The following is a 17,909-nucleotide window of genomic DNA, read 5'->3' on the forward strand; positions in this document are numbered from 1 at the left end:
AATGAATATTCAGACATAAAAAACACAAATTCCAAGAGGAACATAAATGACATATAAAGACTTTACCTCATTAGGATATTAAACTAATCTGTAAATAAAACTAAATAAAAAAAATGCATAGACTTCTTGAAGACAAATATGAAGACAAAACCAAATCTTTTAAAACACCTGAGACTCGAGTCATGTGAGCAGCTAACATGAACCTGTAGCTGTTGACAAATCAAGTAGGAAATCCAATCAGTTATTGTAATTTGGAATGGATAGACTGGTGTTGTTAGCATGGCATTTAAAAACGTATTTATTTTTTTAAATTTTGGTATATTGTTAGTCAGCCAGATGTTAATTAAAAACGAGTGTGGGAAAACATTCTAATATTACAACCCTTAATTTCCCAGATTTGGTAGTATATTAGCCAAAGCAGCAGGTAAAAGACCAATTAATTGATCAGTTTACAGGCAAAGAGAAAATCTATGGGTCTAAACATTTTTTATGGCAATAACCAAACAAAGAACTCAAAGACTTGCATCTCGAGTTTCACTTGATTCGATGAAGAGGAGTTTTGTTTTCGGTGACTACAGTAGTCAGCTATTTCATTCTTGGCACAATTTCGCTCCATTCTGGCGAATCCATCTGGAGGCAGGCCCGTCTGTTTGCCTGCACACTTTGATTACCTGCTCATCTGCTTTTATGTGGCTGTACAATTCATCCACCTGCATCAGGGTGTTGTCAGTTAGCAGCATTTTCTGTCTATTTTATACACCTGCCTCTCAGAGCTACACCTAAACATCAAAGCTAATTGCCACCAAACAGCAGAAGAGGAGTTAAAACCACCAGAATGTGAGGAAACGTTAGCGATTTTTAGGAAAGGAAACCCCTCGAGCAGAGGAAAAGGTGCCGCTGCCCTCACACCCCGAACCACCAGTACATGTAAGAGTAACACAGACAGAGAACGTATAAATCCTTAATCATTAATACACTGTAGACTCCCACACTCAACACAAAGCCTCCGTTCCCCTCCTGACTTTAAACCCACTGCACCAGTTACACCTACACTCCTTTGATGTACTGCAGGCTCACATAACGAAGAATATTCAACAGGACCGCTTTGCTGTAAACAACATTTTTCATGTGACGTACACCAACCATAGCAGAAACTCATTCAGGGCCAGTTGAATCACATTGCACTGGCCCTGAATGAGTAATAAGTGTGGATTTTCAGAGAAGTGTCACTAAACATGATGACTAATATACATTGTTCTATGTATATGTTCTATAAAAGTCCCCTTTATGACCACTCAGTACATTTCATGCATGGATTTTGGGATGGAATAATCTAAATTTAAAAACAGTTTGTTTTACTTCAATTTCTTAACCTTCACTAATTAGCACTACAATCAAAGAGCGTTTTTCACCAGAAAATTGCAGGTTATTACAGTCTATAGCCACGTGGTACAGTTTGGCCCTCTAATTGAATATGTGGGTGGAACATGTCTGCTGGTGTCATTACTTTTAGATCCTGCATAACTTGGCACCCTCATAGCTTAGAAAATTTAAGGAACTGTAAGAGCGTGCAGTTCAAACTCAAGCTATTACATTTTCCTAACCCTACCCAAATAATGTTCACATCAAAATGAAATCAAAACCTTAAATTGATCCCAGCAAAAGCTCAACCCCAAGTCATCCTAATACTTGGTTAAACATCCGCACCTTTCTGTTAAATGCTCTGCATTTCTGATAAGAAACAACTTGATCCAACGTTAGTTCATTTTAGTCTTGTGCTCTTACCCAACTAGAATTGTGGGTCGGTGGAAACTATCACCTCTATTATTGAGCAGAAGCTGGGGTAAATCCTGGTCAAACTGCCAATCCATCCACAGGATTAACACAGACAGGAAACGAACACCCATAATCAATTTAAAAAAATAATTAAAACAAGCCAATATCTATATCTTTGGTTTGATTTTGATTTGATTTGATTTGATTTTGATTTTATTGATTAGCATTCAAATTCAAATCTCAGTGAAAACAGTGAAAAAACAAACAAAAAACAGTGAAAACAGAACAAAAATCTACCATAAAGAAAGAAAGCATGAGACAAGGCTAATCAAAAGGTATTGGCTGAAGCATTTGCTTATTACGCCAACCCTTTTCACAAAATATCTTTTTGTATGCAGCTCCTGTACACAGGGCTTGAAGAAAATAATAAAACAAAGCAAAGGAAAACAAGTGGAAGGAAAACAAGGAGAAAACCCAGCAATGTCCCAAATAATCCGCAGGTTAAAATCCAGCATATTCGAGCTGTGATGCACCGACACTCCATACTTATTCTTGATTCTCTGTCCTATGATGAATGCCATCACAAAGAAAAACTAAAGTAAAGAAAAATTCTTTGCCAGCAACAATGAGCTCAGATTTCAAACAAGCGAGCCCTGAAGGTCTTCAGCATTTTATCTACGTATCATATTTACCCTGAATAAAGGTGACAATGTACATGTACCTGCCGCCAAAGACTATGTCCGAGAGGCCGACAGGGAAGTTAATACCCTTCAACAGAATTGCCATGAGCAAAAGGGAAGCGCCGTGAATGTGTTAGCTTAGACACGTCCCAGGTGCATCCCTCGATCTCCTGCCACCTGATCTAGACAATACGACTTCTATATCCTGTTTAAAGTACTGAAGAGTGAGGAATTACTCTAGGCTTGTAGTTACTTGCAGCACTGTGCGACAATTTGTAGTACTTATGCTTTACTCATGCATTTCTATTTTGGCCCGTTTTAGATTTGTGTTTCAAAACAATTCCCCCAAGAGCCACACCTCTTAAACTAATCATTCAGGTATCGTCCATCCCATTGCCAAAGGTGTAAAGATGTGTTCTGATGTTATCCGTCTCTTCTAAACAATGGTCTACCTCCATCCCTCATCACAAAAGCTTTGTCAACATGGAAAAGTCCCCCAGAGTCTCAAAGTGCACTGATACATTTACTTAATGTTTGCATTCATGTGAGTTACGAAGCCTGCAGGCTGTGTAACCCAGTCTATTCCTAAGACAGCACTTTGTAACAGACCTGGTACAATCTAACTTAAGGTAAGTATTCTGCCTGTGAGATAATACTGGCTTAAATACTAAAATAACAGAACACACCAAGTGTCTACACACAGTAAAGATGACAGATTACAGGATATGCTGTGTTGTAATGGAAGCTTTATTCGGTACGGTGTGCACCGATTCACCTGTGTCTATATTTTGGTAACTACCGGGTAATTCCAGCCGACAGGAGTCGGGGGTTTTGCCATACATCTGCCACTACACCTCTAGTAAATTAAGAAAACTACATCTCTATCAGAGAAACAAGATGTAGAGAGCCCTGATAATCGAATAGTGCATGCTTGTGTCTTCCCTGTATTTGCACAGACAAATAAACCCCACACATCTCAAATAGCGACTTACAGGTATCCCTAAACTCCAATATAAAAACTAACTGTATGTCACCACTTATTATAGCAAATCAACTGCACTGAATTGACTTTGTTGCCTATTGACTGTCCTAAATGAACGCATTATCTCAACTCTGTGGACACACTCTATCAATAATACAATGACCTGCCAAGACTGCTGCCCTTGCTTTGGGTTAAGGATTAGGCTGCACTGACCTCCACTGGAGCTAGTAAATGCACATCCAAGAGAACAAATGCTGACAGATGCCAAAGGATGGGAGCTGTCAGTATGGTTTGTGTTAAGCACTGTGTCATTTGAGTTAGAAACTCAGAGGCACGGGGTTTGACACACGCATCACACCAGCGGAGACAGACAGCTCACAGAGAACATGAAAGAGTAAAGGGAAAGCGTGTTACATTTTGTAACTGTGCACAAAGAATTTGATTTCATGTGTAGAGAACTCCAAGACAAAGAGCTTGTGAGATAAAAGGAAAATTAGAACGAGCGCTAGAACATGTAGCTACCGCTCAATAGATCAATGAGGCAGAGTAGTGCCTGCTGGGAATGCCCATGCCCTATTACAGTAACATGTCCTCTAATCCAATAATAGAACAGCTTACAAGTCAAACAGGCCAATCCTAGAGGATTTCTGAACCAGACAGACAATCAATTCGATATTTGACCAGAGCATGTTAGTACCCTACACAAGGCCAAACTGGGCTAGTGCAAAGCCCATGTACACATAGTCCACCTGCCTCTCAGTTTATCATAGTAACATATAGCAACTTGTTGTTCCAGATGAACACATCACTTTCTAATTTGAAGTTAAAAGTTGATTTATTCTCTGACCCAAAGCACTGCACAAAGGCAGCGTGTATTTATCATGCAGTAGCATTCACTGTGCACATGCCCCTAGGAGATTGAGAGCAATCGCTGTTGTTGTTTTTTTTTTTTTTTAAAAAGAAACCCCTTTTTAAATGCCTGATAACAAATACCAAGATAACAAAGTTTTAATTAACCATGTCTGATAGCAAAAGAAATCAGTGAAAACCACATACAAAAAGCTAAAACTTACACTCTAGCCCCAGGGTGGAAAAACTAATGTGCTCCTAGAGCATGTTACAAATTGTGATTCATCCATTTTTTATGCACTGCTAGTGAATAATGATCATGCTGTGTAATGCAGTACTTTGTCAGGCTTCACCATAGTAATTCTGAGTGGGTTTAGTTGAATTATTATAAGGCGACACATGCTAACACTGGCTCTTAAACTCAAAGTCGCTGGCATAAGTTAGCATCTTTGTCAGTGGTTCTCAGTCTGAATGCTGCAGACTGGTTCAGAAAAAAAAACTTACAGCTTAGCATTATGAATTAAAATTGAATTAAAATTGAATTAAAATATATTATATACTGATTAAATAACACAGACAAACACTTAGAAGAGTACAAGCAGTGGTTACATTCATGTGAGACAAAGCTTTTAGGATGTTGTCCAACAAGTGCATTCTATCATCTAACACAAATGTAAGGATTCATTTTCTAACTTGATCTGTAAGCTCACACAATAATCGACGTAGAGGCTGCGAGAGTTCTACTGGAGGTAAACCACAGGAGGAAATGCTTGAAGCTTTGAGAAGAACGAAAGGGCACCGTTTAATCAACTCCTTATAATTCGGTGCTGTGCTGATGTTCTAAAATCCTAAATCAAAAAGAAACCACCCTCCAAGCGCTGTAAAAATCGGTCTTGCTCATTTTTAGCACCTCTTGCACAGCTAACAGCCTGCTGGCCTTTTCCATTGCTCCTCATCTCCACTGGCCTTTCAAGTGTTTCATATATTCGGTTAATGTTTTCTCAACTACACAAACACCCTCCCACATGTAGGGTTGGTCGTCCTGACAATTATTCCATGATGAATGAGTTTCAGAGTGTTTACCAATTTCATGTACATCTGGAACAAGCCAGCCTTTTCTTCTAAATAACCTCAGCTGCCAATAAATCAATTTTTATGACCACTCATATCCAAGGCAAACGCAGTGTAAACAAGGCATTCTAGACCCTCTCTTGACTATTCATCAGGCAGAAATGAAATTGATCTAAAGCACACAAGCTTAGTCACACACACAATCAAACCAGCACAGTTAGAAATGAGGTCATCATCATCATCCAGCCAGCATGAATGGGGCTGCAGAGGACAGGAGGTTGAAAGAGTCAGTGGAAAGTGTTGGACGAGGAACTGAGTAAATATCGCTCTCTCTCTCTCTCCCCGAGTGCAACCGAGTCAAGTGGTGACCCCTGCTTACTGCTCACCATGTGCATTCCAGTTCACACAGGCTCACGCTGGGTAAAATGTTTTTAAAGTAGAGTCACCGGACTGAGCAGATGCTGGAAGTCTTTCAAATGCATCAGTGCATAGGAGACAAAAATGAAACCCTTTGGGAGTACAGTCACATGCACATACAAACACATCTGGTTTCAAGGTAAACTTGTTAATGAATATTTATGCCTGTGTGCCACGAGGCCTGTGGTGTTTTCTTCTGTTAGTATCGGAGAGATAGAAACACTCAAACTCCACTGTTTAGTCTTTTTAAGTCTCAGAGGAAGTTTTGATAAATGCATGTTGGAAACAAGTGTGACTGAGGGAGGGAGGCTTTACAGGTGTCAACCAACTGTATTTTTTTTTATCTTAGATTTATTTTTTTTTTTTTAAAGGCCAAATTGGAAAATGGAAAAGAAAATTCATGTGTCGGATAACATTTTAAACAACCAGTCTTTCTTCTTTTTGGCTTTTGGCTGTGTTACAAATGCTGAAATAAATATAATTTAACATCCATGAAACTAAAAATAAAACTGCTATACTTTAACTGCTTTTCATTGTTGCCTGGTTTTAAAAAGGCATGTAGGATATAGAACATTCACGCCCTTCTACGTGGGGGGGGAAAAAGTTGCATGTTAAAAAACCCTGCTTGCATAATTATCCACCTGGTTGGTGGTGGGGTTAGGTGACAGACTGCATATGCCACAGGTCACAAACTCCAAGTCTTTTGTGTGCCTGTGTGTTTTTGCATGTGCATTTGAAAGAGAGAGAGAGAGCGAGCGAGCTTGGCAAACAGCTAAGCCAGGCAGGTGATGCATCTCTGTCGGCAGCGGCTCTTGTGCAGGTGTCGGGTTTCATGCAAGCGAAGAAGAGAGGCAAACAGTCCCACAACTGCAACACATTCAACATAATGAGGCAGTGTGAAACACAGTCAGCATGATCATTTATTATCATTACCCTGTTTTTTGTTGTGTTTTCCTACATTAAGTAAATAAAAGTTAACGGAAAAAATTGCTCAAGCTGTTACTAATATTTCCGGGAACTGAAAATCTTGAGCGACGTGAACCTGGACCATATCAGCCTCTTAACTAGAAGTAGGGAGTCTACTTGAATCTATTCAAAATATGAAGCCAAACCACAGTCACCCCCATCATTTGGCTCAATTTGTCATATGGATATCAGCTTTGACGGGTACTTGAAAACAAACGTGGCTGTGTAAGACTTCTCGTTTCTGAGCCAATACTCGGACTTGATCTTGCATTACAACCCTCACTTACTCCCACACTGCAGTTTTCAAGTAAAGACCACAGCTTTTGTTTTCTATTTAGAATATGGATTCAGCCTCTAACAACTCCATTGCTACTCAAGGATTTGTTCAAATACAGGTTGCTATGGTTACAGAGGCAGGTTGTGGCTCGACTATCATCCGATCTGCTTTATAAGGCATTAAAATGAGAAAACACTGTTTGTCTGATATTCACGTGAAAAAGAAAGTTTTCACAAGACTTTATGCGGTTCTATAAAAAAAAAAAAAAAAAAAAAAAAAAACTAAGTACACCCCATGATTTAGGAAGTTGTTGAACCACCTTTAGCAGGCAATAACTTGAAGTGATTACTTTCTTTTACAATTTTATCAACCTTTCACATCTATGTGGAGAAATTTTAGCATGCTGTTCTTTAAAGCGTCGCTTCAGTTCATTTATGTTTGCAGTCATGCGTTTATCCAGAGCCTCTCTTAAGGTCTTACCACAGCATTTACTTTGAATGAAAATTACATACCCGTCTACAAACACTGGCTAACTACTCTCTGTGCTGCGATGAAACTGTGAAAAGTGTAGCACAAACCAGAAATTGACAGTTTGTCTTCAAAATAAAAGTTACGCATTATGAAGCATGTTGGCTGTAGTGCTGAGGCACAGCTTTTACTTTGAAGACAAACCATTTCTAGTGTGTGTTGAATTTTTTTATGCTCTACCAAGCTCAGCTTAGCAAGTATTTGCAGACCAACACAAACAAACAAAAAATTCAAGTAATCACTGCAATCAGCAAGTAGCCAGAGTCAGCAATCTTTGCGAACCGCTGACAGTCAATACATATTTTTCCCCCAATAATTGGTGATGGCATCACACCCAATAAGGCAAACAACTCTTGAGCAATGTGTGCGTGATGTCACATGAGAAACCTCAGTACAGAGGAGTTCATGGTCAACTCAATGACTGCAACGCCCCAGGCCCTGTAAATGAATCCCAGTGATCACCTCTCAACCTCATGCTTGGTATGAGGGGTTTGGCAAAACCCAAACACCACTTACCAGCACAAATATGCTACTGTGGATCATGACCACTTTGTGCGTCATGAGATGGCCACATCATCTCCACCGTGGACCAATGAGAGCAAAGTGAAGATGCTTGGTTCAAAGTTGATTCACACGTTTTGTGCTTTGTTCAGATGCAACTTTGTGGACCTAAGACATGCCACTCTGTGTGTGTGTGTGTGTGTGTGTGTGTGTGTGTGTGTGTGTGTGTGTGTGTGTGTGTGTGTGTGTGTGTGTGTGTGTGTTGGTTTTTTTCTGGCGGCCCCTCAGTATGTTTCTAATTGTGCTGTCATGAACGATAACATTTAACATACTAACTGAGGCCTGTAGCGTCTCAGATGTAGTTTGAGGGTTTTTCCAACTTGTCTGAGCACTGCACTGGGCTGAACATCGTGGCATTTTGTTAACACACACATGAATGCTCTGGACCAGTAAACTGCCAAAACTTCTACTTATATAGCAGTGCTCACACTTGCTGATGATCAATTAATCAAGTGCACTTGACTAACAGCACCCAGTTGCTATTTACCCTCTTAACTCCTATGGAGACAGTAAGGAGGTTCTGCATAGAGGGTGCACTGATTATTATATGTTTAAAATCACAATTTGTCAAGTATAAATACTTTTCTTGTTTGTTTGTTTTTTTAAATTTGCAGTTATTCAGTTCCCCCTTTGGTAAAGAAATATTTGCCGTTTCAATTCTTTCAGCTTTTCACATAATTTTTTGAACATTTATCCAGCGCAGAATTCAAGAAACCAGAGAAATATCAGCAATATGTTAGATTTTATTTTCCAACCTGTCAGTTTCAGTGAGAAGGGCCAGTATCTGCTAATGCCGATATTCGAACGATATGTCTGTGCGTCTCATCTGTTAAAGCAAAAATTATTCAAAGATTAAACTCGGTCAAGAAAGCAGCCAAAGCTATTTTTATACCCTAAATAAATGCTATACATTCTATTAACGAGCAATTCTATTCTTTTTATTTGATTTGTAGCTCTTGAAAGCAGAATGAAGAAGCAGTACATAATGAATGACATACTTTTATAGATGGTAGAAACAGACTCGTCAGCCTACTTTGACCAACAAATTTGGAAGTCAAACTCAAAATATGATAAGTATCAAAGTTCTTTGTGATATCCTAAAAAGCATAAACAGTACAGCAGAAAGCTAAACACAGAGTGAAATCTTATTTGGGAATTACACAAAACTGATTAATAACATCCCCTCATTCTATTTTTCTCATCCCAAACTGGGTGTAGCATGTTGCCAAAATCCATGATTCAACCAATCGTGGCTCCATCGTGACAGACAACTGCAGCCACACATTACAAAAAGAAAATGTGTATGTGTGTGTACCGAAATAAAGTGAAGGACAAAACTCATTCTAACACAATCTTTTTACAACAGCAAGGCTATTTCAAACACGCTACCAGTGCCCACCTTGTCGTTCCAGGTTACCAGATTATTAAAAGACCCAAATCCAATTCAGTGCCATTGTTTCTTTTTTAGCTGCTGTTGTCTAAAGAGCTGCATCAAGCAGAAGTAGCACTATTAAAAAAAGAAATTTTTTTTAAAAAATAATAATAAAAAACACCAATAATAATAAAATGAATGAAGGGTCATCATCATATAGAGAACAATGTAAATACAAAGACTGGTCAGGGGTCTATAAAGCTCATCTTCCTCTCAGACATAATTGAACACAGATCTCAGTGGACAGCACCACTTCCTCTCATCCCATCTGAAAACCACAGAGGACAGCTGGGCAACATCCATCAGAGAGCCAAAAATCCAAGAGTCACCAAACCATTGACAGACCACCCTGCCAGTTAGAGCTTTGACACAAATGTGACTCACTCCACATTTGTTGTCGTTCTTCCAGGCTTTGCAGGTTCTGAACAGACAAGCAGGCACGAACAGATCTCTGTGCATGAATGTGCATTTGTCCATCTACTTTTCTTTACCCAATTCCTTCTGACAGGGCTGCAATTTGTCTAGAAACAGAACCGAGCTGATCTATATCTCGTTATGTAAAGCCAGTGGCGTAGGGGTAGATCTGCTATAGGGAACCGTTTTAAAAATGACTCAAGTAAAAAGGATGAGTTATAGCTCAACCTACTCTAAGGGCTTGTATTTTAACCATTTCCATTTTGCACTGCTATTCTTAATAAGTTCGAGGAAATAATTCACATTTAAAAGATTTTAACAATTTTTACACTTGCAAGCAGCTTTAGAAATCAGCTGTAATATTATACATTCAAATTTAACATGTAAAAAGTACTCTGACTTTTGGCTTTTACAAGTAAGACAAACTTTGGAGAATATCAGCTTTGGTAAACAAATGCATCAGAAACACAACATTTATCGAGGCACAGCTTTTACTTTGAACTGAGTCATGGTGGCATTTATTGCAAGGTTTGCCTTCAAAGACAAAGAGCTTTTCGTGCTAAATCCAGACCAGGATCAGAATATGACACATCCTACTTTCAACAAGTCTCTGGTAAATAGTGCTCCAACAAAGATATTATGGAGCCAATTTGCGCAGCTGAGTGTACAACAAGACATAAGAGCTCGAGACAATGTCGGGAGAATAAGGTGAAGAAGCTTGCTGAAGTTGTCCTTTCTCAGATGTAGTACACGACGAGAGAAAGTCCACATTAGATTCACTTTCACAACTGAAAATATTCAGTTTGGTTTAGCTAAGGGAGCTTCCTGGCCCATTACCTGTGCTATTCTTACAATAGTGCAAATCAGTCTAATCAGACATCAGACTTTGTACTGGGGAGCTGTTGGATTTAACATGTGGATTTAAAGCCTTGATTGTGCTTTGTCTGCTATGGTCCGCTCAGGTCCGAGTGACTTAAATTTCATCATCAGACAATGAGTGCAAGGACCTGGGTGGACCCCACGTGACTGTGCAGATTTGTATGGGAGAATTTACATTACAATGCACCAACTACGCATCTGGGCAGCAAAGGCCTACAAGCGGACTTCAAGGAAGTATAACAGGAATGACTCTTCGGCTATCATGTCTCCAATATGATATTATATTTGTGCGTAACAAAGTATAACCAAAGCTCAATATGCCATTTATTCTCATATGCACTGCTGTCAAGTCTACAAAAAATGTAAACCTTTTATTTTATTTCTTACAATGTGATTTTCATACTTATTTCTCAAAACACTTTACAGTGATGACATTGTAACCAATAAACTCTGCCATTCACTAAACGTTCATATAATCTCTGCTTTATATGGTTTTAATGTTTATTGGATGGATTGCGTTTCACGTGTGACCGGTTTCGTTAAAGTCTGAGGATAATCCCTGATGTCAGATAATTTCCATTAGTCACTTTTCTCCATAATAATTCCACATCCATCTGTAATAGCACAAGAGCTTCAGTTTGAATACTGTTTGGATGAATGCAGATAGTAGTTAAGTCATTAGTGTAGCAGTGCCGACTCCAACTAAGGGCCGACACTGATGAACAAAGATATAATCATGGATGAAAGTGTCACTAGAGATCAAATAGAAACGACAGTGTATCAGTATTAAGCCAATTTATACATAAGTGACAATATTAACATTCAAGGTCCAAAGTACATGCGACATTTTTTATTTTAGCATGCTGAAAGTGGCTGCATTTATTGAATTTGTAGCTATTTCACTGTAAATCTATATAAAAAAAAAAAAAAAAAAAAAAAAAAAAAAAAACAGACTTATTTTTTTAATAACCCATAACAAAAACATATAAAGATAAAAAACAAAAAACCCCCAAAAGAAAAGAAATCCAGGGGAGAATACCCATGATAGTCGGGTTGATTTGAATGCCAAGAAGGCCAAAGGATTCCCAGACTCTGAGGCCCCCCTCTATTTGGCAGTGATGCAATTCCGATTACACAACCCTTCCCAATGGCACAGTCACTCTGACTGGAAAAACAGGTGATTCACTATAATGGTGTCAGTTAGCTGGTGTGGCGATGGCCTCAGTCTCACCCACCAGGAGGCATGACCTACTACTTGCCGGTAAAATGTCTTGTTGTGGAAGGAATTCAGCGATAGCTTGAAACAGTCATGGTGGGATGTGGCCGAGAGCCATTCACTTCACAGGGCGAGTAAGACCAATTCTCATATGAAAAATAAAAAATAAATATTTAATCTGTTTGTTGACAAACCAAAAAAAAAAAAAAAAAAATAGTCACATCTGCTCATCACTAGCATTTTACTCTCTGAAATCACAGACAGTCCTGGAAACAACAACAATAAACGAAGGCTATTTAAATAGAAAGTACATATAGCATTGCTACAAATATCACAGCATCAAGCAGGCAGGTTTCTGCTATGAAAGTGAAATCACTTCTTCCTCAGCACAGCGCTCCTTGTTTAAGAAATACTTGCCATTGCTGTTGAATGATGCCGCTCTGACTCACTAATTCCACAACATCTGGTCATAGTCAGTTGTAACCACTGCTTTACAGTCACCATAGTGACACACCATATCATCATTGTTAGATAAACCACAGACAACCTCAGCTGCAAGGTATCAGATCAACTGACAGAGATTTAGTGCATGATACTGTACAAAAATATATCTGTAATTTAAACATTTATATTTATATAATATAAGTTAGTTCATTCATTCATTTATTAGTATATTGTTTCAAAAGAGTGCGATAACAATATAAATCAAAATTATATACTGCAAGGAAAAAGACAAAGCTGCTGGGTTAAAAGTGACTTATTTCAGTAATCCAGCATTGGGTCAAACATGGACGAATAGAGCACCAAGACAGTCCAACCCAGAATTTTGGGTTGATGTGCCTGGAAACATTAGGTTCTTCATATCCAGCACAACAGTTCCCATAATAAGACTACATAATAGAATAAAATCAGTATCTTCACAGCATTATTACTTCCATTTACAATTAATGAATCTTTCCTGGCAAGAAAGAGGCTGACAGTGCAACAATACATCCACTCAGGGCTGTACTATCGGCAACAGTTGCCGTGTTTAAAATGCAATATGTCGGCCATGCAAAGACAAACAGAACTAAAACAATTGGCAGCGATAAAAAGAAACAGAGTACGGATTAAAAAATAATTTAGAAAGGTTGCCGTCTCATGAGTAGCAGAGCAGAGGTGCTTCCACAGCATGTGGAAAAAGCATGTGAGGATGTCACACAATACCTTGGAAAATTTTAATAAATCATGGAAACCTGACCTGCTGCTAGCTCAGACTGCTTCTTTGCTCATCTACTGAGATAAAGTCACTGACAAATAAAGGCACCTTTGTGTCTACTTTTTTCAGCAACCGTCTACTTCACCCTATTTTGGTGTATTGCCGGAGATCCAAGGAAGTGTAGTGTAGTTTAGTTGGTAGCTGTTAGGATGTGAATAAGGATAAACAGCCCTTACAATGCAAGATACAGGGAAACCTAGTACTGTTGTTTGTGTCAATGCTGGAAAGCAAGCTGCAGTAAAATCTTATACATTTCGCATTCATCATCTTTAAATCCTGCAAAATGTGAAGAAAAGATCCTGAACTCAAACTAATATTTTTATAAATATATTTTGTGGGAATCATTAAGACAGCCAAAGCTGGTCTATATACTGTATGCGCCGTCTATCAAAAGGTTCATCTGCTCACAGCTTCACAAACTGAGCTCATGCTGGACTAATCATGTGAGAGCAAACAGAGTACTGAACAGCTGGAGGAGGCTAGGATCACACAAACTAGCTGAGCCATGACAGATATAAACAGACTTTTAAGGAAAAGTTTGGACTGAGATACAAATTCCTTGTCCCCCTCCTCCTCTCTGTCTCTCTCTTTATTTACTGGCAGCTCAATTCTGAACATCCCACCATATTAAAATTAAGACACACTACCATTTTCAAATGTAATGCTTTGTTAAATGAATGGGGAAACCCCTTTAAATCTGGGTTACGCTACAAAAACATGCAAATGTCAAACACTCTGCAGGACACCGATTTGTTTTCAGCTGTGTCTCTCGGGGCGTTAAACAAAGGTCAACGCCAAACACAAAAGAAGCAATTTTTTAGCAGGCGCAGCAAGATACAAAACAGCAGTGTAATTAACATGTTATCACTTAAAAAAGCCGATTCTTAACCTATAGCCTGATTATAATTTAGGATTACACTTTAAGCACATCTGATTACATTGAGATCTGCCTGTTTATTGAAGCTTGGTACAAATCAACATCAGAGCTCATTAATTGCTAGAAAACTAAAACACACAGAAACTGTAAACTCATTTGCGGAGTGGAGCATAGTTACAAAGGAGTTGGGCACCAGATGTTGCCTAGTTAATTGCCCCCAGAAAGCAGCACATTGAGTCGACTTGAAAATGTACATTATTGTGTGCTGTTAGAGAGGTCTGTATACAGGCAAACACAATTTAATATATTATAAAGTCTACTGACTATTAGTTAGTTGAATGTAAACGGCATAATCTCGAGTGTCCACAGAAAAGATCACAGAGTAACTGATAAATTGTACCAGGTGTGTCTTGCTTACACACTCTCCCCCTTGCTGGGTAAACACACAAATGGAGCGGAAGTAGACTGTTTAGTTTCAGCGGCTCCCTCGACTGGTGTGTAATGCTTTAGAGTGAGCTGTACAGGTGAAGTGCTTAAGCTTTCACTGTGAACCTGTAATCGTGTAAGTGAAGAGAATGACAATAATGGAAACAGAGAAAAAAAACACATTGAAAAATAAAAGGGCAGAAAATACAGCAAAACTAAAGATGCTGCTGCTGCAACTCCAAACAGCAGATAAAAGCAACACGACTAGAAATCATTTAGTGTGCTTCCATATGGCTCCCCGGCAGCTGGAAGCTACTCCTGATCATCCCGATAAGCCTCGTCAGAACAAACATGTAGCACGCGACAGAGCAGTAACCTAACTGTATAGGTTCCATTAACACAAAGTAGCACGTCTTCTACAATATACACAAACTGGATATTTTATCAGGTAGCTGATCGCTAATTTAACTATGCAGTCAGCTAATCACATGCAGGCAACTCAGTGGATTCAACTCATCTGGTCAACGCAAGCATCAGAATGGAAAAGAAATGGCTGTTGAGCAGCAGTTCACTTGGTGAAAACGCCTTGTGGAGGTCAGAAATTTGACAATGACCAGACTGAGCACACTGAGGTCCTTTCAGCTAAAAACATGAAACTGAGGCTCATCAAACTGAAGAACAGATGAATGGAAAAACATTGCCACATGTGATCGGTCTTGAATTCTGCTGCAACATTTGGATTGTAGGGTCAGAATTTGGCGTGAACAACATGACAGCATGGATCCATCCTGCCTCGTGTCAAAGGTTCAGGCTGGTTGCTATAATGTAACTGTGTGGAGGATATTTTCTTGGCATACTTTCGGCCTCTCAATACCAAATAAGCTTGTTTTAAATCTTTATCAGCAACCTTTACGACTAGAATACTCAAACACATTTCTTGTCAATGAGTTCACTGTACTGAAATGGCTCTACAGTTATCAGATTCTCAAACTGTTGGAACGGCAGATTTCCGTCATGGATGTAGAGCGGACGAATCTGCAGCGACTACGTGACGCTATCGTGTCAATATGGAATAAAATCTCTGAAGAACGTTTCCAGCACCTATGCCATACAGAATGAAGCAATATCTGAAGGCAAGACGGGGTTCCACACAGTACTAGTAAACTGTACCTTTTAAAGTGAATGAATTTCATATTCATCCTCTAGCATTGGTAGCAAAGTAAGAGCTTGCCACTGGGAAAATTTCATTGGCGTCCAATCTGTCTCAGTACAGCATAAAAGTGAAAACTGCAAAGCCTCCATTACAATTATCCAAATGTGTGATTTCACACTTTAATTTAATTTAATGAAAAGCCAAATCACACATTTTCAGCTACTTCTCTTTCACCCGTAAGTGGTGTTGTGTACCATCTGTAATGACTTCTTTTTTTCCCCTCACAATCTATCCAGCCACAGTCCAGACATGTGATTTAAAAGCTTTTCTGTCACTATATGTGTGCACCACATCTCCATTAACAGCCTCTTACCTTATTGCTCAGGAAAATGCAGCCCTGGATATCTGCTGATCTTCACAGCTGAAAAACAGAAAGGAGGATATTTATGAGCCACATTTGCAGAATGCAAAAATATAGACTTGCATACAAAAGATAATTACAAATGTTAATCTATACAGTGATTAAAGCAATGGATTCACAGCAGGAGTATTCATGCTCCACTGAAACAAAATACCTAGGCCTATACTTTTAGATATGTGTAACAGGCTATGACATATTTAACAGCAAATAAGGATAAAATACACTCCAGGCAAAGCATAATTAGGATATGCACAATAATTACTTCCTTGCTGTTAAGAACAAAGAGGAAATGCATTCAGTTAACTAAACAGATGCAAATAAGACAATAAAGAAAAAGCAGAACAGTTTAACTAGAATATTTTAAATGTCAAAAAAAGGAATAGTTACAACTATGTAGCACGCTTATTACACCACAGTCAGACATTTTGACTAAATGATATTTAACCAACAACATTGTGGTTTAAAATTACCTACTTCATGTGAAGACTGCACTTTACAGGTATATCAGGCTAAAACATTTGAGGTTTGTTTATTAAGAAAATGAAAAAAAAAAAACAATGTCCAAGGATACAAAGGTTTTACAAACAATCTACCACAAAAAAGACAGCAAATTTAATCTGTGCTATAGCTGTATATGCAGTATTTTTCTACAGCTACAGTTTCCAAATGTTCAGGGATGATCAATACAGCAAGACAGCCAGAACATTTCACAACAGGCAGCATGGATTATTACACCTGCCCAGGCAGTACAATATCATGCCCACAGCCAGAGTTAATGACAACTGGCTGCAGTGGCTCCAGACAGGGAGGAGGACTGATGGGTGGACAAGTGAGAGACACTCTTAAGGTGGAGCATCGAAGGGTAAACCAGCACGCTGCAGGCACACTGTCATGCCTGTCCTCTCTCCCACGGGAGGCTCTGCACACACTGCGGTAACACCGTCACTTGCATTACTGCACAGTCGTCTTGAGTGTGAGAATGCGACATCCTTGTAATCCTATACCCCAATGAAGTTATTCGTTTTCACATACAGCAAAATGTGAAAAGATAAAGTACATTTCACAGGAAGCCAGAACTATCCGTCAATTAATACATCCAAGCGGTACAAACAGCGTGATATTAGGAAAGGCAACTCCAAAGGGCTGCATACTGATGAAAGCAAACACTGGCCAGTGCTGCTAATGATTCTGATTACCTGCTTAATCATCAGACTCCACTGGAGCTTGGCTTTTGCTCAGGCAATCTGCCCCCTGAGTATTATTGACTCGCTGACATTGGCAGTGAGTTGAAGAAGGGTTTAGGTTTCTTACTGGGAGGCAACTGATTCACACAATGACTCACTTCTCCAGTCCCACTAAGGAGGTAAGAAATCAAACTTTATGATAGCAAATGTTCATTAAAAGAATGAAACAAAGAGGAAAAAGGCCAGGAAAGCAGCATGCACCCACGCACTCATGTTGTGATGACTTTTTTTTTTTTTTTTTTTTTTTTTTTTAAATTTAGCTCCTTCTGCCTTGACAGGAACAATTAAACTTTTTGCTACTTGACTTCCAACAGCTTGAGAGATTCCAGTATGCTAGTGGCTAAAGTAGCCTATATTAAATACTAATAGCATGTAACCCACTAGTTCCAAGCATGCCTGTAAAGCAGAACATACACTCAACTAATAGGTTAATTCACTAGAATTGGGGGGTTTAAATAACTGTTGGCAAGTTAGTCAGTTTA

At 38.9% G+C, this 17,909-nt stretch overlaps 1 protein-coding gene across 4 annotated transcripts in view; it reads right to left on the reverse strand.

Annotated features, from left to right (window-relative positions):
- Window positions 1-17,909, reverse strand: part of tln2a (talin 2a) — a 99,667-nt gene that overhangs the window by 56,954 nt on the left and 24,804 nt on the right. For all 4 annotated transcript variants that reach the window (XM_040010985.1, XM_040010982.1, XM_040010983.1 and 1 more), the window contains exon 2: window positions 16,136-16,183. The gene's annotated coding sequence lies outside the window, so the exon portion shown is untranslated. The remainder of the gene's footprint in view (window positions 1-16,135; window positions 16,184-17,909) is intronic.

This window comes from Simochromis diagramma, unplaced genomic scaffold (genome assembly GCF_900408965.1).
Source record: "Simochromis diagramma unplaced genomic scaffold, fSimDia1.1 OVJJ01000603.1, whole genome shotgun sequence".
Classification (NCBI taxonomy): Eukaryota; Metazoa; Chordata; class Actinopteri; order Cichliformes; family Cichlidae; genus Simochromis; species Simochromis diagramma.